The sequence below is a fragment of the Pseudorasbora parva genome, chromosome 5 (genome assembly GCF_024679245.1).
Source record: "Pseudorasbora parva isolate DD20220531a chromosome 5, ASM2467924v1, whole genome shotgun sequence".
Lineage (NCBI taxonomy): Eukaryota > Metazoa > Chordata > Actinopteri > Cypriniformes > Gobionidae > Pseudorasbora > Pseudorasbora parva.
In genome coordinates this window covers 7297017-7303619 of record NC_090176.1, presented here as the reverse complement: position 1 = coordinate 7303619, position 6603 = coordinate 7297017, and positions in this window count along the sequence as shown.

Here is a 6603-nt window from a genome sequence, read left to right as displayed (position 1 = left end):
AATTTGTATACTGGCACCTCTTAAGGCTAATTAATGTCTTTATTTTCGTTTTCTTATTTATCAATGATAAAACCCATAAGTTGAGTTTTATCAGACAGTCTGACACCAAGCGTAATCTTGAGATGTATTTAAAGAGGCTGACTTAAGAGGAAAGATGAATGGGGAACTATTCTATGAAGAGGGAGGTGACTGACAGCTGATGCATTACTGTCAGTGATTCTTCAGGACGCATGGAGGCTCTTGTGGATAAGAGCGCCGTCTACAGGAGGATTTTAAAACAACACTGCGGATGCAAAATGATGTGGTGTGAGCTCATTAAATCACTACTGTTATCAGTAATCCATATGCAATATGATCTTTGATTTTCAGAAAGTTATTCTTCATGTTGCAATAAATGCATGCTACTTTTAACATGATTTGTAATTAATTATTTTAGAACATGTTAAAACCTTACAGACTACAAGCACCAGAGGTTTTACAAGGCTATTCGCCTCCTTTATGCCTAGTTTATCTAATACCTTTGCAATACAAAGTCATCCCATTTGCAAGACTATTAAGGAAATATTAAATATTAAGGGATAAACTGTTATGTTGGGTGGGGGGGTCCAAATCATACATTGCATTTATTGAGTTTATAGCAGTTGTTTTAAAAACATCTGCATGTGTACTTCATATCCAGGCAGAGACTTTTTTTAATAGATTTTTAAAATATGTAATGGTCCATTTAACCATATTCTTCGCTTTCTTTGCATAAACATAATCATATGCAGACAGCTCTTTTATAATGAGTTCTTCAGATCTGCAGCAATGAAGGGAAATGCACTGCAAAAAAAAGCTCTCTTTACTCAGTAATTTTGTCTTGTGTCTAAATATCTAACAATTCTTAAATCAACATGCATTTACTATAGCCTATAAGGTAAACAACATCAGATATTTTTTCTTGTTTTGTTGAAAATCAAATCAAACTGAAGTGAGTTGTTGCTTAAAACGAGCAAAATTATCTGCCAATTTGGTTAAAAATAAATAAATCTTGTTTCTTGTGTCCGTCCCAAACAGAAATAAGATTATTTTTCTCATCCCATTGGCAGATAATTTTGCTCGTTTTAAGCAAAAACTCACTTCAGTTTGATCATTTTCCCTCAGAAAACAAGAAAAAATATCTTATGTCATTTTACTCGTGAACAAATCTTAATAATATTTAGATATTTGGACTGGAAACAAGACAAAAATACTAAATAAGAAGAGCATTTTTTGCAGTGTATGTTTGTGAACGACGTGTTGAAGAACATAAGCACCTTTTGTTTCTGAACCATATTTGCACATGATGCTCAATCAAGAGAAAATGCAGATATGGTCTGTGTAAAATGAGCTCGGCCTGCAGCGCCACCTGCTGGACATCATGAAACTTCATCTGATTCAGCCTGGACTCTTTCTCTTATGTACTATCATAACCTGCTCTTCATGCAAGTGATCAGTGCATGACAATAATGACTAAATGTTGATTCAGAGATGGCTGGTAACAGGGTTTGAATGCTAAAAATAGCCTACTGATACTACAGAGTTTTAATCTACAAAATTAATATATCAACTTTTTTCTCTTTGACACATTATTGTTGCCGGGGTCGGTCAGATGTTTTTGAAAGAAGTATTTTCTGCTCACCCAGACTGCATTTATTTGATCTCTGAAAAATGTAATGTATATTTACATGTAATGTTAGATGTATTACTGGGATCAAAGCTGTATTTTTATCATCATTAGTCTTCAGCGTCACATGACCCTTCAGAAATCATTCTCATATGAGGATTTGATGATCAAGAAACATTGCTGGAAATATTTGTGCTGCTGAATATTTTTGTGAACAATTGTCAAGATTCTTTGATGAACAAACACGTGAAAAGAAATAAAAAATGCTGGGTTAAAAACAACCCAAGTTGGGTTGGAAATGGACAAACCCAGAAATTGGGTTGTTTGGATGGTTCCATTCAGTGGGTTCATGCTCTATTGAAAAACAAGGAAAACTATTTAAATTTCCTCTAACTCTTGCTTTTTTCAATTTTCTTTTATGCAAGGATATACCGGAGAATGGCTGAATGGATGTATTTCATGAGAATCAGCTATTTTTACACAAATACCTCATTTTTTCTCTAAAACAGGCTGTGATAATGTAACCAGCTGAGATAAAAAAGTGAGGATGTCACCGGGGTTTTCAGGTCCTCCTCCCTGAAAAAAGAGTCCGGAGATTTATTTAGAAGACTTGCTGAGCGCAGCTGCTGCCACACAGAGCCGGCGTTACATAATTCATTTACTTTTAAGAGGATATAAAACTTTGGTTAATTATTGCCTTAAGTGCTGTCCTAAAGAAGATCGCGTCTGAGCCGTGAGTGACGTCATGAGACGACAGGTCAGGCCTGTCATAATTCATTTTTGGGCTGCATCAGGATTTTTATATCTTTTCATTTAATTTAATTTTTTTAGCTATCTGTGTTCGGATGACAAAAATACACCTGCAGGATGTTGTTTTATTGTGATTATTTCAGCATAAATGTAATGAAAAGTGAATCGCTGCAATGGTAAAATGACTTGGCCCTCTCTCAGTTTTACAGGGGTCCTCGTTCGGGCAATTATTTCACCAGTTAGAAAACACATTCAGTCAGCAGCTCAGGGCCTTGGGACCCCAAGCATGTGATGAGGTTATGAAGCAGTCAGCCTTATGATGGTGGTGTGTGTGTGTGTGTGTGTGTGTGTGTGTGTGTGTGTGTGTGTGTGTGTGTGTGTGTGTGTGTGTGTGTGTGTGTGTGTGTGTGTGTGTGTGTGTGTGTGTGTGTGTGTGTGTGTGTGTGTGTGTGTGTGTGTGTGTGTGTGTGTGTGTGTGTGTGTGGGATTTGATGCATCCATTGTCAGGCGACTGTCAGCTCTAAACTCTAACAGAAAGGTGTATGATCAACAGCTGAGTGGTAGATCTGACAAAGTGTGCCAGCAAGAAGTCACACTCAAGACATCAATCATACTCCGTCTGCACAGCTCAGATACTGAACAACACATGAGCAGCCCACAGACAGTCACCGCCGCTACTGTGTGTGTGGAGATCTCAAAACACCCAATGGATCAACGTCACCAGGAGTAAAACGAGAGGCAAAAGAACATAACAGCAAAATAACAACAGTAATGAAGTGCCCGAGGGTCACATTATACCTGTTTTGGCTTTATTTGTCTTTTTTGGAGATTAAAAAGTTCTTGATGTTTCATTAGGCTTTAGGTTCTTCAGATCAGTTTTTTAAAGGGATAGTTCACCCAAAAATGAAAATTAGATGTCTATCTGCTTACCCTGCAGGGCATCCTGATCCGAGATGTCGGTGTGTTTGTTTCTCCAGGAGAACACAAATGAAGATTTTTAACTCCAGCTGTTGCTCGTATAATGCATGTCAATGGGGTGTATTTCTATGAGAGTAAAAAACACACAGACATACGAATCCATATTAATGTCTAAAACACGAAGCGATCGGTTTCAGCGAAAAACCCTACAGTATGTAATTTTTTTACCTCATATCAGACGAATCTCACCTAGTATTCCCCATCGCCATTACATCCGCAGAAGAAGGTCAAAATCCCGGTGCAATCATAGATATATTTAAGTAGATGCCTCACTCAACCGATCCACGCAGGCACTAATGAGGAATATATATGATCGCACCAGGATTTTGACCTACAGAAGTAAGGTAAAATAAAATATTATGAAAGGACTGCTTAACTTTATTTTAAATGCTGAAGCATTTTGAGTAGTTCCACATGACGTTGCAGCCGTCAGGTTGTGGGCGTCGGAACCATTGTGTGTGGGTGTGTGTGTATGTGTGTGTGTGTGTGTGTGTGTGTGTGTGTGTGTGTGTGTGTGTGTGTGTGTGTGTGTGTGTGTGTGTGTGTGTGTGTGTGTGTGTGTGTGTGTGTGTGTGTGTGTGTGTGGGACGAGACCCACCAACCTTTTACGACCCATGATATTGGACCCACTCACTTTTATCGTTTCTCAGCACATGTCTGTTTACCTACCCCCAGCCCAGAAACACTTATTATTAAACGCATGTTTGACGCTTTATTTACAGTTTTCTAATATTTTCTAAATTTTTGTTTGTATAAATGCCTTTCCGATCTGATATGCGATGGGAAAAGGGAGTAGAGCGAGTGTGGCAAAAGGTGGATTCGAACCTCCGATCGATTTGCGTCAAAACTTGGTGCCATGTGACTTACCCCTACACTATAGCCTTCATAAATAATTCTGTGATTTCTGTCATTTTGTCTGTCCCACTCAATCATTTAGTAAACGGCGGTATATTTGTATTTAATGTAAATGGAATCTAACGTAAAAAATTCAGAGAAAGAGAACTTTTTATTTGCTTCCGACCCCCATGCGTCAGGTCTTTTAAATATGGTTTCACATGGACACAAACAAGGGCTTAGTCCGAATATGCCAGTGTAACGGAGGCAGGCTAGTAGTTGCAGGAGTAAACCTCACTCCTCTGATCTCAAGAGATGCTCTAACGACTGGCGCTACATTGCAGCCGTTAGCCTCCTTGTTACGCCGCATTCACACGGGCCGTAGGGCGTGGCTGAAGCTGGGTGCTGACGCGATCGTCATAGTGACAACAGCCAATCACATTAACTTGCCGCTTGGACCAAAACACAACACAAAAAAGCGCCTTTTTGGTTGTATGTGTGAGTCCGATTGCCCGTGTAGTTGTTGTCAGCGCACTGCACAGGTGCACGAAGCTGTTAAGTACATTAAATCCCGAAAAAGCGTCGACAGCGGAGAATATCACGTAGTGGTCCAGGAGCTGCGTCTAGATTTTTAACGGTCTATGGTCTGGATGGTTCACGGAGCAGTAATGAACGCAATTGGCTAGCGTCTGCTGTAGGATATTTGCATACAGCGATCTGATTGGATGACGCCTGCGCTTGAAAAGTTGAGAATTCTTCAACTTCTGCCGCTTGCAACGCGAGTGAAGCGCCGCGACGGAACCCACAATTCAGTTCGGCAACGGATGATGTCACCCATTCAAAGTAAATGGGAAGCGTTAACGCCTACGCCCCGTGTGAATGCGGCGTTAGAGCGTCTGACTCTCAGGCCAGTGAACCCGGGTTCGATTCCCATTCGAGGTTGGCAGTCAGATTTATCACTTTTCACAATTTATATAATTCAAAAGCAACATGTTTACATTATTTTCAGAACTGTAATGTGGTGAAAAATAATCTAAACAAAAATCTGTCATCCAATTTTAGAATGCTCTGTATTTATTTGTTTTCAATTAAATAAATGTTACTAGTGAACAACAACATAAACACTAATTTACTATCATGAATTTTATTTTATTAAAAAAAATGTTGGGGGGGGGGGGGTGTTACTGGGTAATTTTTTTTAGGATTACACCACAGGTTTAGGCATCACATTATGACCACTAACAGGTGAAATGAATAACACTGATCATCTCTTCATCACGGCACCTGTTAGTGGGTGGGATATATCAAAAGTGCTTCAAGGAAGGAACAGTGGTGAACCGGCGACAGGACGGCCAACGGTCATCGATGCACGCGGGGAATCACGTTTTTTTTTTATATTACATAGCTGGCCGGATGTGCGTTGCTCATGGGGAACACATGGTTCCAGGATGCACTATGGGAAGAAGGCGAGCCGGCGTCTTCTGCTGGGAAACCTTGGGTTCTCTATCCATGTGGATGTTACTTTGATACACTCCACCTACCTAAGGATAGTTGCAGACCATGTTCAGCCTTTCACCGAAACGGTATTCTGGTGGCTGTGGCTCTTCCAGCAGATAATGCTCCTGACACAAAGCACAAATGCTTCAGGAATGGATTGAGGAGCACAACAACGAGTTTGAGGTGTTGACTCGGCCTCCAAATTCCCCAGATCTCAATCCAATCGAGCATCTGTGGGATGTGCTGAACAAACAAGTCCGATCCATGGAGGCCAAAACTTACAGGACTTTATGGATCTGCTGCTAACATCTTGGTGCCAGATAGGCTACCACAGCACACCTTCAGGGATCTAGTGGAGTCCATGTCTGGATGGGTCAGGGCTGTTTTGGCAGCAAAATGGGGACCAACACAATATTAGGTCATAATGTTATGCCTGATCTGAGTATATATATATATATATATATATATATATATATATATATATATATATATATATATAGTAAAAAAAAAAACACACGTAAGATGGTACAAATTTATACGAATTAGCCACCGATTGGCCAAAATGTAATTTCTTCATTCTCAATTTGCCATAAAATTGTGTTGGTAATTCCAATGGTGTGAATTGGGTTGTTAGTAAAAGCTTACTATTATTTAAAAATAGCATGTGAAACATTACACAATATGCAATGATAATGTTTTAAAGCTTGTGCACTTCTCATCACGTTGCATGTTTATGCTGTAAAATCATTTGGCATTCCCTGTCAGAAGTGACCTGAAAATCTCTCATTAATTCTATATTATTACCAAGATTATCGCTATAAGCTCAATAAGGTCTTCGATCAATCAGATCCAAAAAATAAAAATAAACAGCTACAGAGCCTGTGCTAATTCAAAGAGAA